The sequence below is a fragment of the Tenrec ecaudatus genome, chromosome X (assembly GCF_050624435.1).
Source record: "Tenrec ecaudatus isolate mTenEca1 chromosome X, mTenEca1.hap1, whole genome shotgun sequence".
Lineage (NCBI taxonomy): Eukaryota > Metazoa > Chordata > Mammalia > Afrosoricida > Tenrecidae > Tenrec > Tenrec ecaudatus.
The window spans coordinates 159,075,705-159,087,619 of record NC_134548.1 but is presented as its reverse complement, the minus strand read 5'-3'; positions in this window follow the sequence as shown (position 1 = coordinate 159,087,619).

The following is an 11,915-nucleotide window of genomic DNA, read 5'->3' as shown; positions in this document are numbered from 1 at the left end:
GTGGCAAAAAATAGCTTATAAGAGGATATGTCTAGCTAGTTTAGTTCAAATACAGAAAGCTGAGTATCAAATGGTCAAGTGCTAATTATAGGCCTGGATTGCAGTAACACTGTACACTGATCTTGTCCCTGTTGTGGGCCCGCATTCTTCTGCATCTAGAAATTATGTAATCAAGACTTCTTATTCAGGTTGATCTTGTTAGGTCATCAATTTTATATTTGGTATAATACACAATAGGGGATGTAATCAACCTATAAATTTATTATGAACTTTGCTACCTATAGGAAGCTATTGCCAATGTAAATCCAAGTTAATTCAATTTTCAACAAACTTTTTAGGAGGGGTTACCTTTCCTAAAACATAAGAAATGGGTTAAAGTCTAAATAAGAGTGTGGCATCCTTAAATATATTAGATAAAACCCTCAGTATACTGAATTCCCGTGCAATTATTAGAACAGAAATCAGAATTGATTTAAAGTTCACATCCCACAAAATTATGTCACAACTTTCAAATTTTTATTTTTGCGTAACTAGAGTTGTCATGTCTTTATTTCACAGGCATTATCTAATATGCTTTGAATAGGTACTTCTTTCCTGTAATTGTTAGCTTTGAAATCTTCTGGACTTTATTCATATTGTCTGAATGGTAAAGAGGGAGGTGGGAGAGAGAGAGGGAGGGAGGGAGGGAGGGAGAGAGAGAGAGAGAGAGAGAGAGAATAGAAAATGTTAAAAGTGATGAGTGAGGAATTAATTATTCCATATTTGGAAGGTAACTTTATATTCATAACAAACTCATTTCTTTCATTCTCAGAAAGCCTTACTTTTCCTTCTTGTAGCACCTTAATAATTGACTTTTCAAGGAATGAAGAAACAATTTAGAATTTAGTACCCATAAAACAATTCATCACACACAATGGTAATGGCTTAATTCAGCGTCGGTCAAATCTTTTGTGTCCTCTGGGCCTCAGCAACAGTGAATTTTAAAAAGGTCCTTATGGATATAAGGAAAATTATTTCGTTTCATTTAAAGACTTTCAATGAATGGAATGAAACACATTGAGCAAAGTATTTCTCTTGTATTATATCCCTTAAATTCATGTGGAATGATTTAGGTTGCCTATTTTTTTCATAATGATATCCATAAATGTTGCTGTTGGGAACTGTTAAGTCAGTTCTGACTCATAGCCATGTATGTAGCACAGAATGAAGTATGTGATGATCACAATGATTCAGTTGCAGCCCTCTGTTGTAGCCCTCGTGGCAATCCTTCTTAGCAAGGAGGTCTTCCATTTTCTCTGAGACTCTTTAACATCTCTCTCTCCATTTATCTATCAATGATGTATGCACTCGTGGTGACTCTCAATATTCTTGTTGTTGCTAGTACCATCGAGTTGGTCTTGACTCCTAGTGACCCTACGAACAACAGACGGAAGCGCTGGCCCTGTACAATTCTCACACTTGTTATGGTTGAGTCCATTGTTGCCACCACGGTGTCAGTCCACCTTCTCAAAAGTTTCCCCTTTGTCACTGACCCTCTATTTTACCAAGTCTCTCCTGAAAATATCTGCTAAGTATGTGAGATGGAGTCTCGCCATCTGTCTCTAAGGAGCATTCCGATATATAATAGTGGGAATTCAACCAGGGTGACTTCGTTTGTTTCTTTGTTTGTTTTAAGGAACATTCCTAATTTCCAATAGTCTGTCTAATCATGTGTGGCTTACTCCCAGTTTGGGAGACTAGAAGTTCAAAATCCGGGTGCTCACTCTAGGGGAAGGTTTTCTCTTTCTGTGGGCTCGGGCACTTGTTCTCCATGTAGCTCCTTTGGGGCTCCTTACTCCCCAGGTCCCTAGGAGGTTTTCATGTGAAGCAGCATAGTATTTGAACTTCTTGGCTGCCTCATCTGCAGATCTTAGAAGTGTGTGGTTTCAGATACACCCTACACTGACATGGGCACATTCACATTGAAAGGAAACTATTTACAAACGGGAGAATTGCATCTACGGGTTCAAGTAGGGTTATGATTTAGAATGTATATATTGGGGGAGGGTTACACTTCGATCTGTATAAGGACACATTCATCATTCAAATGATTTTCAGTATTTGATCATCTTCATCATGTATGAAGTGCCAAATTGCCATCATTTGATTAGGGTTGCTGCATGATATTTTGTTGTTTGGTGCCATCGAGTGGTTCTGGCTCATATCAGCCTTGTGTACAAAAGACCCAAACAATGCCTGGCCCTGCACCATCTTCACAATTGTTCTTATGTTTGAGCCCCTTGTTGTTGTCAGTCCATCTCTTTGAGGACCTTCCTCTTTAATGCTGCCTTGATACTTGACCAATCATGATGAACTTCTCCAGAGACAGTCACTCCTGACAACATGTCCAAAGTAGGTAAGACAAAGTTATACCATCCTTGACCCTAAGGAACATTTCAGCTGCACTTATGTCAAGACATATTTATTTGTTCTTTTGGCAGTCAATGGTACTTTCAATAGTTGTCACCAACACTGTAATTCAAATGCATGGCTTTATTTGGTTGGGCTTCCTTATCCACAGTCCAAGTTTCACATGCATAGGAGATGACTGAAAATACCACGGCTTCGGTCAGGCTCATCTTAGTCCTCAAAGCAACTTCTCTGCCTTTCAGTACTCTAACAAGATCATATGCAACAGATTGGCCCATTTCTAGGCATTGAGTGATCTCATGACTGCTGCTTCCATGAGCATTGATTGCATCCACACAAGATGAAATCCCGGACAACGTCAATCTTTTCTCCACTTATCATGATGTTGTTTGTCTATTTTTCCAGTTGTGAGAATTTTGGTCATTTTTATATTCAGTCAGAATCCATACTGAAGGCTGCAATCCTTGATCTTCATCAGAAAGTACTTCAAGTCCTCTTCACGTTCAGCAAGCAAGGTTATGTCATCTGCATATCACAGGACATTAGCAGCAAACTTCTTCGTAGTCTGTTCTTAATCTGGAAGTCCCACTGAAACCTGTTCACTTTAAGTGTCTCTGAAATACCAGTGACATAGCTTCAAGCATCATAGCAACATAGAAGTCAAAACAGTAAAACTAACTGACAGATAAGTGGTGGGAAGCAGGAGATAGGTTTTTGGAATGAACCAAAGATTATTTTTTAGTTGCTTCTATTATTTTCTCAAAATATTTCATGCCTGGAAAATATATATTAATGAATATATAATTATGCATATTCATACATTTTAAATTTCATTTATGATGGACACTTTCAAAGATTTGAAGCCCCTTTGGGTACACACTGACATACAGTAATGCTTGAAATATATCGCCAGAGTAAAGATCCTATCGTGCTCAAATCATCCTGAATTATCATAAAAGTTCAGCAAGTATTCTAAAGAAGTAAACAAAGGCAGTCCTTGATGGTGGCAATATTTTATAAATCTTTGCCTCTGAGGTCACCACTTGTCCTTCAGTTTGTCATACTGTGGTGACATGTGTTGATGTATGACTGGAAGCTATGTCACTGGTATTTCAAATGCCAACAGGGTCCCCCAAAGTGAACAGGATTCAGTGGAGCTTCCAGACTAAAAACGGATAATGAAGAAGGAGTTAGCTGCCCATTTCCGAGGAAATACCCACTGAAAACCTTATGCATAGCTTTGAAACATTGTCAGATACTGAAAACCTAGTTACTGAAAGCAGAGCATTGTCAGAGATAGTGGACATTAAATAAGGAAGACCAAAGAAGAATTGATGCATTTGAAGAGTGGAGTTAACGAAGAATATTGACTGCCAAAAGAACAAACAGGTCTGTCTTGGAAAAAATAGAGCTCAAGTGCTCCTTCGAGGCAAGGATGGCGATACTTCATCTCAGGGATTTGGACACGTTCTTAAGAGAGACCAACACTTTCAGCAAGTCCTCTTACTTGGTTGAGGGGCAGTGAAAAAAAAAAGGAAGGCCTTCAAGAAGATGAGTTGTCCCAGTGGCTGTTGCAATGGACTCAGGCACAGGAACAGTGGTGCTGATGGTACAGGACTGGGTAGGATTTTGTTCTGTTGTGCACAGGGTGACTATGGATTGGACCCAAGTCAGTGGCAGCTAACAACAACATGCCTATGAAGAACTTTTAAAATGACAATTCTTAGAATTATACCAACCTTCCAGGCTATATCGAATTAACATTATATTCAGGACAAATGTATGCCCTACAACATCTCAGATACCTGATGGTTCATAAAGTCAACCTGTGTCAATATTTCTTGACCATAGGATGCTAGTTTCCTTGGCAGTGGATTAGACTGTTTGACAGATATACTTGAAGGACTGAAGAAGGCATGGGGAGCATGGAACAACCACATTATTTCTAAGAGAAACCAATTTTGCCATCTTGCCACTCTCAATCATTGAGTTGAGGCGGATACAACTGTGATTACAAGATGCCTTGTAAGGAAATGGTGAGAAATCTTCCCTGATCCAGGCTTTCTGTGAGCTAGCCACAAGAAATCAGGGATCGAGATCATGCAGAGTCAAGAAAAGATGATCGTATCTTTATGCTGTAGTGTGGATTTGAAAATACCAAACTCTTATCACACTTAAAATATGTGTAACTTTTCGTTTATTTATTTCAATTTAGTATCTTTTCCTAGAACAGGATAATAATGATGAATACTGATATCTATGAAAATGAAAAGTATTAAGTATTGCAATATTTTCTTCTCTTTTCCTTTAAGAACTTGCACAATATAAATGTGAAAATACAGTTTTACCATGACAAATTTCACAATCTGACCTAAAATTGCCACCATGTACTTTAATTATAATGGTTGGCAGTATGAGTTTTGGGTTTGAGACTAACTGGCTGACTGAAACAGCCATATATTTTAATTTCTGAAAGTCTACTTCTATAGAATGAACCCTGTGATTCATTCTCATTATACAATTTTGATAACTAATTAAATGCCTTATTCAATCAGAATAATTATGTGAATTAATTTGTGGAAAATTGAAAATCCAAGAGTAAAACATTATATTGCTAAAGGAAAATAAAAATCGAGTTCATAGGTAATTATGATGCTAAAAAGATCCCATGACCTGTAAATTTGGTCATAGGCATGTATATCTGTTCACTGAAATCTTCTTAGGCTAAATCAAATACTTGTGGAAAATACATTTTTATCAATTTGCACAAACACGCAAATTGGCTCAATAAACCCATCAGATCATTTATTTTGGACTCATATAGATAAGACCAAAGGATGGTTGAAAATCAATTCAGCCTGAACTAACTACAAGCTTTTCTCTTGTGAACTGTTTTGTCCTGTTCTTTGTCAGTGGTTAGTTTTTGTTGATTTGTTGTGTGGTTGTATACTGTTGCTTTGTTTTCCTCTGTCTTGTTTTTGTGCATGTTAGTGTCTCCACAGGTCTGTCTGAATAGGACAGGCTGGATGAACTATCTGGAGGAAAACAACGGGACCGACAGTTCCGGAGGGACTTGGGGTGGGGGGGTAGGGGGGTATGGAAGTGGTGTTAACAAACACAGGGACAAGGGAAAAACATGGGACCCCAAATGGTAGAGAGGGGGGAGTGGCAGGCCTGGTGGGAAATGATCAAGGGTAAGGTTGCTTAGAGAAGAGGTATACTCTAGCCCAGGTGGCGATGAAGCATGGTAGTAGGGCAGGAGGAAAGTCAAGGGAGATGGAGGAAAGAGCTAGGAGTCAAAGGGCATTCATGGAGGTCTAGACAAAGACATGTACATGAAAATATATATATATGGATGGGGAAATAGATTTATGTGTCTATATTTATAGGTTAAGTATTAAGGTGGTGGAACGACCTTGGGCCTCTACTCAAACACTCCCTCAATGCATGAATACCTTCTTTTATTAAATTGGAACTCTATGATGCTCACTCTCCCGACACAACGGCTGGAGTCAAAGTGGGTGAACAAGTAAATGTGGCGAGGAAAGCTGATGGTGCCCGGCTATCAAAAGAGATAGTGTCTGGGGTCTTAAAGGCTTGAAGGTGAACAAGCGGCCATCTAGCTCAGAAGCAAAAAAGCCCACATGGAAGAAGCACACAGGCCAGTGCGATCACGAGGTGCCAAGGGACCAGGTATAAGGCATCATGCAAAAAAAAAAAGATATGAGTGTGTGTACGTATGTATGTGCATATATATATATGTATATATATACCATATTAAATGAAGGGGGAAGTGCAGAGTGGAGACCCAAGGCCCAAGTGTCGGCCAATGGAGATCCCCTCATAGAGGGGTTTAGGAGAGGAGATGGGTTAATTAGGGTGCGAGGTAGTACCGATGAATAACACAGCTTTCCCCCAGATCCTGGATGCTTCCTCCCCCAACTACCATGATCCGAATTCTACCTTGCAGGGCTGGATAGGGCAGAGGCTGTACACTGGTACATATGAGGGCTGGAGGTACAGGGAATCCAGGGTGGATGATATCTTCAGGACCAAGGGTGTGAGGGGCGATGCTGGGAGAGTGGAGGGTGATTGGGTTGGAAAGGGGGAACTGATTATTAGGATCCACATGTGACCTCTTCCCTGGGAGAGGGACAGCAGAGAAGGGGGGGAAGGGAGACTCCGGATAGGGCAAGATATGACAAAATAACGATGTATAAATTACCAAGGGCACATGAGGGAGGGGGGAAAGGGGAGGGATGGGGAAAAAAAAGAGGACCTGATGCAAGGGGCTTAAGTGGAGAGCAAATGCTTTGAGAATGATTGGGGCAGGGAATGTATGGATGTGCTTTATACAACTGATGTATGTATATGTATGGATTGTGATAAGAGTTGTATGAGTCCCTAATAAAATTTAAAAAAAGAAAAGAGGAGAAAAAAATGATTAGGGCAAAGACTGTACAGATGTGCTTTATACAATTGATGTATGTATATGTATGAACTGTGATAAGAGTTGTATGAGCCCCAATAAATTGTTAAAAACAAAAACAAAAAAAACTGCTAAACAAAGAAACAAAAAAATCCAAACCAAAAAAAAAAAGCAATTCAGCACATTCTTATAAGGAGACAGTCTGAATAGGGAGCCTTTGCTATGCCCAGGAGAAAAATGTATTATTCATACATGGATCAAAGTGGCGTGTTGGGGGCATGGGAGTGGGGTTGTGCTATGGGCACAGCTTCATCCCTAAAAATGAATATTATCATTATATTCATTAATAAATTTAAGACAGTAAAATAAGAATAGTTAAGAGTTAAGCGATTGTTAATTAAAAATAACCCCTTTTTGCCTAGGCAACTAAATGAGAATAATAATGCTATCATTAATTGAATTGTGATGATGATTAAATCAGTTAATATGCATAATGTACTTAGAAGAATTTTAGGATTCACAATTACGGTCTTACTGCTCCATTTTTCTATTGGATTAATACCTATCAACGGCTCAAACACTTGGCTTTGGGAAAATGTTGGAAAAATAGTAGTGGTTTCTATTTTCCTTTAGCTGATCATCTTGTGGGGAATGTGGACACACATAACATTGTACAAATTATACCTGTATGAAGTGCTATGAAGAAGCATTGCACGGTAGGGTGTGAACCTGTGTTGAGCAAATACTGGTAAAGCAGCTACTAGTTATTGATAGTTGGGAAGTTGGATTAGAAGAACAATTCACAATGTTCTTGATCTTATATCATTGGCTCCAGTAATCATCTTTTCTGGAAAGCTGGAAGTGGGAGAGGTTTTTTTCTCAATCATCTCACCATTTTGATAAGGAAGCAAAAGAAATACGTACTGTGTGAATACTATATAAAGTCCATTGTTCTATGTATGATGGGGCCCTGGTGGCTGGCATTGTCTGGTAGCCGCAAGGTCAGTAGTTCAAGTCCACCAATTACTCTGTGGGGAAAAGATGAGGCTGTCTGCTCCAGAAAAGATTCATAATCTTGGAAATCCTAAATCGGGTTGCAATGAATCCTAATCAACTCAATGGCAGTAGGTTATTCTGCATATTATAGGTGATGTAAACATAAATAAAATGTGATTCTTCTCAGAGTTAAGTGTCATGGAGAGGAGCAGTATTACTACATACAATAGTTAGGCCTTATGGTAGACAGGGTTCTCTAGAGAGACAAGACCAGGACACTAATAATTTTATATATATTTATATAGATAGATATAACATAAGAAATAAACAGTTAACTAATCTATACAGTGGTACAAATGGCACAGTGCAACAAATACACTGGCAGTCCATCAAGTCTTCAGGGCGGCTGGGTAGTCAGTCCTCTGTAGAGCATTTCAGGCTATCCAGCTACAGGCAGCAAAGAGCAAAGCAGGTCACCAAGTCAGCCAGATGACAGGGTCCGACAGTCCCCAGCTCAAGAGATGTATATTCCGTGAGTGTGGTGAAGCAGGTCTTGAAGGAATCTCAAATTACAGCAACATGGGTTAAGTGTCCCACAGATAGTGAAGCTTGCAAATTGAGGCAGAGAACAAGCAAGGCAGCTGCACACTGGTCCGATCATCAAAAAGCAAGAGACAAGAAAGGTGAGGATCCTCAAGCAATTTATCTCCCTGCCCTTCAATTAATTCCGCATGCATTCATTGGCCAGTTTGCCACAATAAACCTACTTATCACAGGCCTGCAAATTAAAACACATATTGCTGTCAAGTTTGATTCCAACTCATAGTGACACTATAAACCCTTGTATACCTGTGTCATAGAGATTTTGGCACTAAATCTTAAGGCAAGCAGACGATCTCATATTTCTATTGTGGAGTGACTGGTTTGTGCCAAATACAGGAATTTCATTTTCCTAGCCCATTGAAAAATCCACTGGATCACTAAGGCTACCAGGGCTCTCTTTTTAATTTTTTTCCTCAAATATGGAAATAATGTTAATTTCACCCTCACTCAGGAGATGATAAATGCCACGTCCTTTCTTTTCACTTACTCTAGGATTGCTTAGGAAAGTTTCTGGAACATAACAAAACAAAACAAAACTCACTCCCAGAGAGTCCATGCTCACTCATAGCGACCCTATAGGACAGTGTCAAACTGCCCCTGTGAATTTCTTAGATTGAGTCTTTTTTCTAAATCATTTTATTGGGGACTCATACAAATCTTATCACAATCCATACATATGTCAATAGTGTAAAGCACACTTGCAAATTAGTTGCCCTCATCATTCTCAAAACATTTGCTTTCTGCTTGGTGAATCAGCCCCTCATTTTTCATTTTTTTCCCTCCCTCCCCACTCCCTCCTCCCTCATGAACCCTTGATTATTTATAAATTATTATTATTTTATCCTTTCTTACACTGCCTGACATCTCCCTTTACCCACTTTTCTGTTGTCCTTCCCCCATGGAGGAGGTTATGTGTAGATCCTTGTAACTGGTTCCCCCTTTCAACCCTCCACTTCCTTCCACCCTTCTTGTATCACCACTTTCACCACTGGTCCTGAGGGGTTCATCTGTCCTGGATCCCCTGTGTTTCCAGTTCCTATCTGCATCACTGTACATCCTCTGGTCTAACCAGGTTTGCAATATAGAATTGGGATCATGATAGTGTTTGTTAGGTGGGGGGGGGGAGAAGTATTTAAGAGCTAGGGGAAAGTTGTGAGTTTTATCAATGCTACACTGCACCCTGAGATACTCATCTCCTCCCCACTACCCATCTGCAAGGGATGTTCACTTGTCTATAGATGGGCATTGGGTCCCCATCTTGCACTTCCCCTCATTCACAATGATATGATTTTATTATTCTTTGGTGCTTGATACCTGGTCCCTTCAAGCCCTCATGATCACACAGGCTGGTGTGCTTCTTCCATGTGGACTTTGTTGCTTCCGAAGTAGATGGCCGCTTGTTTACCTTCAAGCCTTTAAGACCCCAGGTGCTATATCTATTGATAGCCGGACACCCTCAGCTTTCTTCACCACATTTGCTTATGCACATGTTTGTCTTCAGCGATCCTGTCAGGAAGGTGGGTATCATGGAATGACCATTTAGTTGAACAAAGTTTTTTTTGTATTGAGGAAGTACGTGAGTGGAGGCCCATTGTCCATCCACTACCCTACTCCTAAACCTATAAATATATGCTAATAGATCTGTTTCTCCCATCATCATATATAAATATATTTACATATATGCATGCCTGTATTTAGGCCTCTATGTATGCCCTATGCCTCCTACTTCTTTCCTCTATTTCCTTTTGCTTACCTCTTGTCCCACTCCCATGCTTATCCTTCATTGGATTTCAATAATTCTTCATAGTTACATTGCCCTTGATCACTATCTACCAGTCTTCCCACCCCCTCCCTGCCACTGGTTTTGAATCACTCTTTGTTCCTTTAATGCTGGTTGATTAACAACTCTTCCCTTCCCACACCTCCCACTCTTCGATGTCCCCAGGAAACCATTGGTTCCATTGTTTTCTTCTCCACATTGTTTATCTAGCCTATCTTATCTAGATAGACCTGCAGAGATAATAATATGCACATAATATTGCAGATGGCCTAGACAGCACCAAACAAAGTGACTCATAAAAACAAGGCAAAGATGGCAACAACTATAACAACAAAATAACAAACAAAAAATCCAAAACACTCCTAAACATCAACAAACAGATCTTGAACTGTTAATAGACTTTTCTCCCCGCCCACCTTTTTCTTCCTTTAGATTTTATATGTCATAGATCAACTCTTAATCTACACTTCCTGTAGAGTGGCTGGTGGTTTTGAACTGCTAGTAATTGCAGTTAGCAGCCCAGCAGGTAACCACTATAACACAAGGTATCCTGGGAACATAGTGGGTACTCAATAAATAAATTTTATTAGGGATATCATCATTGGATATGACATACTAAAAACAGATTCTGGAGAAATGCCAGGTCTGGGTTTATAGGAAGAATATGTATGAAAAAAAATCTTTCACTTCTCTTTACCAATTTCACTCTAACCCTGATCTACCTACCAGAGCTAGCCTCCATCTATCACATGGATTAAGAGACTTGGTCTCCATTAACAAAGTAGAGTATTATAATGGAGTATGCAAGGACATGGAGTTAGAAAGCCATCTTTCAGCGTGTCATAGGTTGAATGAAATGAAGAAAAATTTCAAATATTGATATTGGATTTCAATCTTGAAAGATTCTATTGATAAAATATTGAGTGATTCAGGAATCACCAAAAGACGATAGAAATGATACGCAGAGTCACTATACCAAGAATAATCGGTCAATGTTCAACCATTTCAGGAAGTAGTATATGATTAAGTATCAATGCTACTGAAAAAAGAAGTCAAAGCTGCACGGAAGTCATAAACCAAAAACAAAATTTTAGGAGTTGATGGAATACTAATGAAAGGATTGTTCACATCTCTTTGGAAGACAGCTAGCTACCTGGCCAACCAAGTAGCAAAAGATTCGTAGTTGTGCCTATTCCAAAGAAAGGTGACCAAACAAAATGCAGAAACTATGAAACAATAACATTCTTATGATGTGCAAGCACAATTTTCCAAAAATAATTAAAATGATTGCAGTAGTATATCACATGAAGTTTCTAGAAATTCAAGCCAGATTCAGAAGATGATGTGGTATTGGGGATGCCATTACTGATGTCAGATGGATCGAGCCTAATAGCAGAGAAAACCAGAAATCTGTTTAATAGTGTTTCATTGACAATGCAAAGGCATTTCACTATATGGAATATCATTGACATGAATGGGGACTGGTTTTTTTATGACCATTTATGACATAATTACTAGAATTAAGACCCTAAAATATCATAAAACCAGATCTTGCATTTATCTATGAGGTTAACTTTTACTGTAAACCTTTTTACTGTAAACACTGAATTATTGTCGGGTTCTTTCAGCTCTAACTGAAGAGAATCTTCTAACATATCATATAATGCAGGTGTCACTGAGTGCCATCAAGTCAATGTT